The sequence below is a fragment of the Arachis hypogaea genome, chromosome 4, assembly GCF_003086295.3.
Source record: "Arachis hypogaea cultivar Tifrunner chromosome 4, arahy.Tifrunner.gnm2.J5K5, whole genome shotgun sequence".
In the NCBI taxonomy this organism is placed as follows: domain Eukaryota; kingdom Viridiplantae; phylum Streptophyta; class Magnoliopsida; order Fabales; family Fabaceae; genus Arachis; species Arachis hypogaea.
In genome coordinates, this window is record NC_092039.1 from 24,139,331 (window position 1) to 24,148,232 (window position 8,902).

Below are 8,902 nucleotides of genomic sequence, written 5' to 3' on the forward strand. Positions count from 1 at the left end.
TGGGTCAATATTTTGTTCTGAGCCAATATGGCATTCAGAGTATTAATCTCAAGAACTCCTTTCTTCTGACTAGTCCCATTGTTCACAGGATTTCTTTCAGAAGTGTACATGAATTGGTTATTTGCAACCATTTCAATCAGTTCTTGAGCTTCAGTAGGCGTCTTCTTCAGATGAAGAGATCCTCCAGAAGAGCTATCCAACGACATCTTGGACAGTTCAGAGAGACCATCATAGAAAATACCTATGATGCTCCATTCAGAAAGCATATCAGTGGGACACTTTCTGATCAATTGTTTGTATCTTTCCCAAGCTTCATAGAGGGATTCTCCTTCCTTCTGTCTGAAGGTTTGGACTTCCACTCTAAGCTTACTCAATTTTTGAGGTGGAAAGAACTTTGCCAAGAAGGCATTGACTAGCTTTTCCCAAGAGTCCAAGCTTTCTTTAGGTTGAGAATCCAACCATGTTCTAGCCCTGTCTCTTACAGCAAACGGGAATAACATTAGTCTATAGACCTCAGGGTCAACCCCATTAGTCTTAACAGTGTCACAGATTTGCAAGAACTCAGCTAAAAACTGATGAGGATCTTCCAATGGAAGTCCATGGAACTTGCAATTCTGTTGCATTAGAGAAACTAATTGAGGCTTAAGCTCAAAGTTGTTTGCTCCAATGGCAGGGATAGAGATGCTTCTCCCATAGAAGTCGGGAGTAGGTGCAGTAAAGTCACCCAGCACCTTCCTTGCATTGTTGGCATTGTTGTTGTTTTCGGCTGCCATGTGTTCTTCTTCTTTGAAGAATTCGGTTAGGTGCTCTAAAGAGAGTTGTGCTTTGGCTTCTCTGAGCTTTCTCTTCAAGGTCCTTTCAGGTTCAGGATCAGCCTCAACAAGAATGCCTTTGTCTTTGCTCCTGCTCATAAGAAAGAGAAGAGAACAAGAGAATGTGGAATCCTCTATGTCACAGTATAGAGATTCCTTTAGGTGTCAGAGGAAAAGAAGAGTAGAAGACAGAAGTAGAAAATTCGAACTTATCAAGAAAGATGGAGTTCGAATTTTGCATTAAGGAATAGTGTTAGTCCATAAATAGAAGGATGTGAGAAGGAGGGAAGTAATTTTCGAAAATTAAGTGAAAAATTTTGAAAACATTTTTGAAAAACATTACTTAATTTTCGAAAATGAAAATGGAAAAGAAATCAAGTGATTTTTGAAAAAGATTTTGAAATTAGAAATCAAAAAGATTTGATTGAAAACTATTTTGAAAAAGATGTGGTTAAGAAGATATGATTGGTTTTTAAAAATGTGATTGAGAAGATATGATTTGAAAAACATTTTAAAAAGATTTGATTTGAAAATTAAAAACTTGACTAACAAGAAAAGATATGATTCAAACATTAAACCTTTCTCAACAGAAAAGGTAACATACTTGAAATGTTGAATCAAATCATTAATTGATAGTAAGTATCTTTAAAAATGGAAAGAAATTGATTTTGAAAAAGATTTGATTGAAAAATTGATTTGAAAAAGATTTGATTTTGAAAAGATTTTGAAAACTTAAAAAAAATTTGATTTGAAAACAAAATCTTCCCCCTTTAGCCATCCTGGCGTTAAACGCCCAGAATGGTGCACATTCTGGCGTTTAACGCCCAAAATGCTACCCTTTTGGGCGTTAAACGCCCAACCAGGTACCCTGGCTGGCGTTTAAACGCCAGTCTGTCCTTCTTCATTGGGCGTTTTGAACGCCCAGCTTTTTCTGTGCAATTCCTCTGCTGTATGTTCTGAATCTTCAATTCTCTGTATTATTGACTTGAAAAGACATAAATTAAAAATATTTTTGGATTTTTAATAGTAAGAACAAATCAAAATGTAACAAGAATCAAATAACAATGCATGCAAGACACTAAACTTAGCAGTTTGTATACTACTGACACTAGACTCAAACAAGAAATTTTTGGATTTTATGATTTTTTAATTTTTTTTGTGTTTTTCGAAAATTAAGTGGAAAAAGATATCAAAGTTCTTAATGAGAATTCCAGGAATCATGCAATGTTAGTCTAAAGCTTTAGTCTAAAGAAATTAGACATGGCTAGCCAAGCTTCAGCAAGACATTGCATTCAAGAGCTAAATTGATAAAGATCAATCAGCTTTGGTGATGATAAGAACATCACCTTGAAACACTAGAATTCATTCTTAAGGACTCTGAAAAAAAAAATACCTAATCTAAGCAACAAGATGAACCGTCAGTTGTCCAAACTAAACAATCCCCAGCAACGGCGCCAAAAACTTGGTGTTGTTGCCGGATCTTGGCACTGATGTTACCAAAAGCTTGCTCAAAACTTGAACAATCCCCGGCAACGGCGCCAAAAACTTGGTGCGCGAAATTGTGAACAATACTTTTTCACAACTCTTCATAATCCCCGGTCATGAACCCCAAAAACTTGGTGCTCAGTACCATGGCATTACACAACTTCGCACAACTAACCAGCAAGTGCACTGGGTCGTCCAAGTAATAAACCTTACGCGAGTAAGGGTCGATCCCACGGAGATTGTTAGCATTGAAGCAAGCTATGGTCATCTTGTAAATCTTAGTCAGGCAAACTCAAATGGTAATGGTGATGAACGAAAATAACATAAAAGATAAAGATAGAGATACTTATGTAATTCATTGGTAGGAACTTCAGATAAGCGCATGAAGATGCCTTCCCTTCCATCTCTTTGCTTTCCTACTGTCTTCATCCAATCCTTCTTACTCCCTTCCATGGCAAGCTTAAGCAAGGGTTTCACCGTTGTCAGTGGCTACCTCCCATCCTCTCAGTGAAAGCGATTGCATATGCTCTGTCACAGCATAGCGGAATTCATCTGTCGGTTCTCAATCAGGCCGGAATAGAATCCAGTGATTCTTTTGCGTCTGTCACTAACGCCCCGCCTTCAGGAGTTTGAAGCACGTCACAGTCATTCAGTCATTGAATCCTACTCAGAACACCACAGACAAGGTTAGACCTTCCGGATTCTCTTGAATGCCGCCATCAGTTCTCGCCTATACCACGAAGACTCTGATCTCACGGAATGGTTGGCTCGTTTGTCAGACGAGCACTCGGTTGTCAGGCGATCAACCATGCATCGTGCAATCAGGAATCCAAGAGATATTCACTAGAGCCTTGATCGCTTGTAGAACAAGAGTGGTTGTCAGTCACCTTGTTCTTGGGTGAGAATGATGATGAGTGTCACGGATCATCACATTCATCAAGTTGAAGAACAAGTGATATCTTAGAACAAGAACAAGCGGAATTGAATGGAAGAACAATAGTAATTGCATTAATACTCGAGGTACAGCAGAGCTCCACACCTTAATCTATGGTGTGTAGAAACTCCACCGTTGAAATTACATAAGAACAAAAGTGATCATTGGCTTCGGTCCCAGAGAGGGAACCAGAAGAACCAAGATGAAAATACAATAGTAAAAGGTCCTATATATAGAGAACTAGTAGCCTAGGGTTTACAGAGATGAGTAAATGACATAAAAATCCACTTCCGGGCCCACTTCGTGTGTGCTTGGGCTGAGCAATGAAGCAATTTTCGTGCAGAGACTTCTCTTGGAGTTAAACGCCAGCTTTTATGCCAGTTTGGGCGTTTAACTCCCATTTTGGTGCCAGTTCCAGCGTTTAACGCTGGGATTTCTGAGGGTAACTTTGAACGCCGGTTTGGGACATCAAATCTTGGGCAAAGTATGGACTATCATATATTGCTGGAAAGCCCAGGATGTCTACTTTCCAAAGCCGTTGAGAGCGCGCCAATTGGGCTTCTGTAGCTCCAGAAAATCCACTTCGAGTGCAGGGAGGTCAGAATCCAACAGCATCTGCAGTCATTTTTGGTCTCTGAATCAGATTTTTGCTCAGGTCCCTCAATTTCAGCCAGAAAATACCTGAAATCACAGAAAAACACACAAACTCATAGTAAAGTCCAGAAAAGTGAATTTTAACTAAAAACTAATAAAAATATACTAAAAACTAACTAGATCACACTAAAAACATACTAAAAACAATGCCAAAAAGTATACAAATTATCCGCTCATCAGTGGATCACCGTCGTCAATGGCTACCATCCATCCTCTCAGTGAAAATAATCCAGGTGCGCTGTCACCGCACGGCTAATCATCTGTCGGTTCTCGATCATACCGGAATAGGAATTGCTATCCTTTTGCGTCTGTCACTACGCCTAGCACTCACGAGTTTGAAGCTCATCACAGTCATCCAATCCTGGAATCCTACTCGGAATACCACAGACAAGGTTTAGACTTTCCAGATTCTCAAGGATGCTGCCAATGGATTCTAGCTTATACCACGAAGGTTCTGATTAAGAACTCTAAGAGATACTCATTCAATCTAATGTAGAACGGAGGTGGTTGTCAGGCACATGTTCATGGGTTGAGAATGGTGATGAGTGTCACGGATCATCACCTTCGTCATAATGAAGCGCGAATGAACATCTTAGAAAGGAACAAGCGTGTTTGAATGGAAAACAGAAATACTTGCATTAATTCATCAAGACACAGCGGAGCTCCTCACCCCCAACAATGGAGTTTAGAGACTCATGCCGTCAAAGAGTACAAATTTCATATCTAAAATGTTATGAGATGCAAAATGAATCTCTAAAAGTTGTTTAAATACTAAACTAGTAACCTAGGTTTACAGAAAAATGAGTAAACTATGATAGATAGTGCAGAAATCCACTTCTGGGGCCCACTTGGTGTGTGCTGGGGCTGAGACTTAAGCTTCCCACGTGCCTGGGCTGTTTTGGGCATTCAACGCCAGGTTGTAACCTGTTTCTGGCGTTGAACTCCAACTTGTAACTTGTTTCTGCCGCTGGACGCCAGACTGCAACATGGAACTGGCGTTGAAAGCCAGTTTACGTCGTCTATCCTTGAGCAAAGTATGAACTATTATATATTTCTGGAAAGCCCTAGATGTCTAATTTCCAACGCAATTGAAAGCGCACCAATTGGATACCTGTAGCTCCAGAAATTTTATTCCGAGTGCAGAGAGGTCAGAATCCAACAGCATCAACAGTCCTCTTTCAGCCTGAATCAGATTTTTGCTCAGCTCCCTCAATTTCAGCCAGAAAATACCTGAAATTACAGAAAAATACACAAACTCATAGTAAAGGCCAGAAATATGAATTTTGCCTAGAAACTAATGAAAATAAACTAAAATCTAACTAAAACATACTAAAAACTATATGAAATTAACCCCAAAAAGCGTATAAATTATCCGCTCATCACAACACCAAACTTAAACTGTTGCTTGTTCTCAAGCAACTAGATAAATAAAATAGGATAAAAAGAAATCAAGAAGCAATAATATCTCTGAGTTTTAAGTGAAGCTCAGATTCTAATTAGATGAGCGGGACTAGTAGCTTTTTCCTTTCGAACAGTTTTGGCATCTCACTTTATCCCTTGAAGTTCAGAATGATTGGCTTCTATAGGAACTCAGAGTTCAGATAGTGTTATTGATTCTCCTAGTTCAGTATGTTGATTATTGAACACAGCTACTTTATGAGTCTTGGTCGTGACCCTAAGCACTCTGTTTTCCAGTATTACCACCGGATACATACATGCCACAGACACATAATTGGGTGAACCTTTTTAGATTGTGACTCAGCTTTGCTAAAGTCCCCAATTAGAGGTGTCCAGGGTTCTTAAGCACACTCTTCTTTTGCTTTGGAGCTCGACTTTAACCGCTCAGTCTCAAGTTTTCACTTGACACCTTCACGCCACAAGCACATGGTTAGGGACAGCTTGGTTTAGCCGCTTAGGCCAGGATTTTATTCCTTTAGGCCCTCCTATCCACTGATGCTCAAAGCCTTGGATCCTTTTTATTACCCTTGCCTTTTGGTTTTAAGGGCTATTGGCTTTTTCTGCTTGCTTTTTCTTTTTTTTTTCAAGCTTTGGATTCACTGCTTTTTCTTGCTTCAAGAATCATTTTTATGATTTTTCAGATTATCAAATAACATGTCTCCTTGTCATCATTCTTTCAAGAGCCAACATATTTAACATCCTTAAACATCAAATTCAAAAGACATATGCACTGTTCAAGCATTCATTCAGAAAACAAAAAGTATTGCCACCACATATAATTAATTAGAATTTTCCTTATTAAGAACTCGAAAAATATAAATTGCCTCTATATTCTAAAAATTTACTATTTTATTCATGTTTAATGATGATGAGAAAAATAAACTATAGCTTATTTGGAGATAAAATCAAAATATAAATACTAATTACTACTATTTATATATAACTTCTAAGGTAAAACTTAAATAAGAACAATTATCACAGAGTTAAGCCTAAGATTAGAACTCAACAACCTTGAGTTTGGGATGTGGATGTTCCTCTGGTCTGTGGGGTTCTTGGTCCTTCAAGAGATAACTTCTGACACTTCAGTTCCTTTAAGTCACGCCCTTGCTCCTCTTGTTTCCTGAGCAGTTTGCATAGTATGCTGTTTTGATTTTGCTGTTCTTCTTTTATTTGATCCATAGCTTCTTGCAATTTGTTTACAGATGCTTCAAGATTTTCCCAATATTCAAATTGAGGGAGTTCTGGTAGAAATTCTTGCACCCTCCTCTTGATGGGGTCATCCTGCACTTGTTGTTTTTCCATTGTGATTTTAGTGATTGGCTGCTCTACTGAGATATACTCTGTTATTCCCATCTTTACTCCAACATCTTTGCAGAGCATAGAGATTATGCTTGGATAAGCCAGCCTGGCATCCTTGGAGTTCTTATTTGCAAGTATGTAGAATTCAGATGGAATCAGTTGATGAACTTCCACTTCTTTTCCTAACATAATGCAATGGATCATCACTGCTCTTTTAACAGTGACTTCAGAACGGTTGCTGGTGGGCAATATGGAACACCCAATGAAGTCCAGCCATCCTCTGGTAACTGGTTTGAGATCTTCTCTCTTGAGTTGATTTGGGACACCCTTCGTGCTGGTGGTCCACCTGGCTCCAGGGATGCATATATCCTCTAGAATCTTATCCAGGCCCTTGTTTGTTCTCATCATTCTCCTATTGAAGGAGTCTGGGTCATCTTTCAGCTGAGGTAGCTTAAAGATCTCCCTGATTTTGTCAGGATGGATGTGAACAATCTTTCCTCTGACCACAGTCCTATAGTCAAAGAGAGCAGTTCCAGATATTCTCTGCTTGTCTGTTTGCCACAGATTAGCGTAGAATTCCTGAACCATATTCTTTCCCACTTTCGTTTCAGGATTAGCTAGGACTTCCCAGTTCCTGTTTCGAATCTGCTCTTGGATCTCCGGATATTCATCTTCTTTCAGATCGAACTTGACTTCCGGGATCACTGATCTTAGACCCATTATTTTGTAGTAATGGTCTGAATGTTCTTTGTTAAGAACCTCCCTTGATTCCAAAGTGGTTTTGGAATACTCTCTTTCTTGCCTCTTGGAGTGGTTTGTTTTCCTTTAGGAGCCATAATCTTAGTGGGTATGGTTTAGTGATCGCGGAAAAATACACCAAACTTAGAGGTTTGCTTGTCCTCAAGCAAAAGAAAAGAAAGGAGAGGGATAGAAGGAGAGCAAGGCGCACTTGTGGAGGAGGGGGGTAGGCCGAACCCATATTTAAGGGGGAAGGGGGGTGGGTTTCGAAAATTATGTAGAAAAGATATGATAAAAAAAATTGAAAAGATAAGTATGATATGAAAAGATATGATTTAAGATTGAAAAGATATTTGAAAAAGATAATGATTAGATGAAAAGATTTTAGAATTTAAAAGAAATAAATTTGTTTTGAAAAATTTGAAAAAGAATTGAATTGGATTGAAAAAGATTTGTGTTTATGGATTAAGATACATTTGCTAATTTTAAAGTAGGGTTTTTAGAAATTAGGGTTTTTAGAAATCAGGGTTTGTAACATGTTTGTGCAAGAAATCATGAATTGAAACATAAAAATCGAATTAAAAATAAAAATTTTTGAAGTAAAAACGAATTTACCTCCTCCCCACCATCCTGGCGTTAAACGCCCAAATGCTGCATGTTTTGGGCGTTTAACGCCCAAATGCTGCTTCTCCTGGGTGTTTAACGCCCAGCTGTTGCTTCTTTCTGGCGTTGAACGCCAGGAACTCCTTTGTCACTGGGCCTTTTTCTGAACGCACAGGACGCTGTAAATCTGGCGTTAAACGCCTAGAAGGAGCTTCTTTCTGGCGTTCAACGCCCAGAAGATACTTCTTTTAGGCGTTGAACGCCCAAAACAGACTTTTACTGGCGTTTTCTTGCCACTGAGCTCTTTTTCTCTATTTTGTGTGCTGAATCCTTCTGTAACCCTGTGAACTTATACAATTGACTCTTTACCTTAGTATCAATGAACTTTATATAAATAAATAAAATCAAGAATACGGCAAAATAACAGAAAAAGTTAACTAATGGCTGGGTTGCCTCCCAGCAAGCGCTTCTTTATTGTCTTTAGCTGGACCTTGCTGAGCTTTTAATCTAGACTCAGCCTTGAGCACTCTTGCTCAACATTGCCTTCAAGATAGTGCTTGATTCTCTGTCCGTTAACAATGAACTTCTTATCAGAATCAATATCTTGAAGCTCCACATAACCATATGGTGATACACTTGTAATCACATATGGTCCCCTCCACCGGGATTTTAGTTTCCCGGGGAATAGCCTGAGCCTAGAGTTAAACAACAGAACCTTTTGTCCTGGTTCAAAGATTCTAGATGACAGCTTTCTGTCATGCCACCTTTTTTATTTCTCTTTATAAAGCTTGGCATTTTTGAAAGCAGTGAATCTGAATTCCTCTAGCTCATTCAGCTGGAGCAATCTTTTTTCTCCAGCTAATTTGGCATCAAAGTTTAGGAATCTGGTTGCCCAGTAGGCTTTATGTTCCAGTTCCAC

General features: G+C 38.9%; 1 non-coding gene across 1 annotated transcript; it reads left to right on the forward strand.

The window, feature by feature from the left end:
- The first annotated feature begins 260 nt into the window (after positions 1 to 260).
- On the forward strand, positions 261 to 368 carry LOC112798963 (small nucleolar RNA R71). The gene has a single exon (XR_003200556.1). It is a non-coding gene; the product is annotated as a small nucleolar RNA R71 (small nucleolar RNA).
- Positions 369 to 8,902: the final 8,534 nt, after the last annotated feature.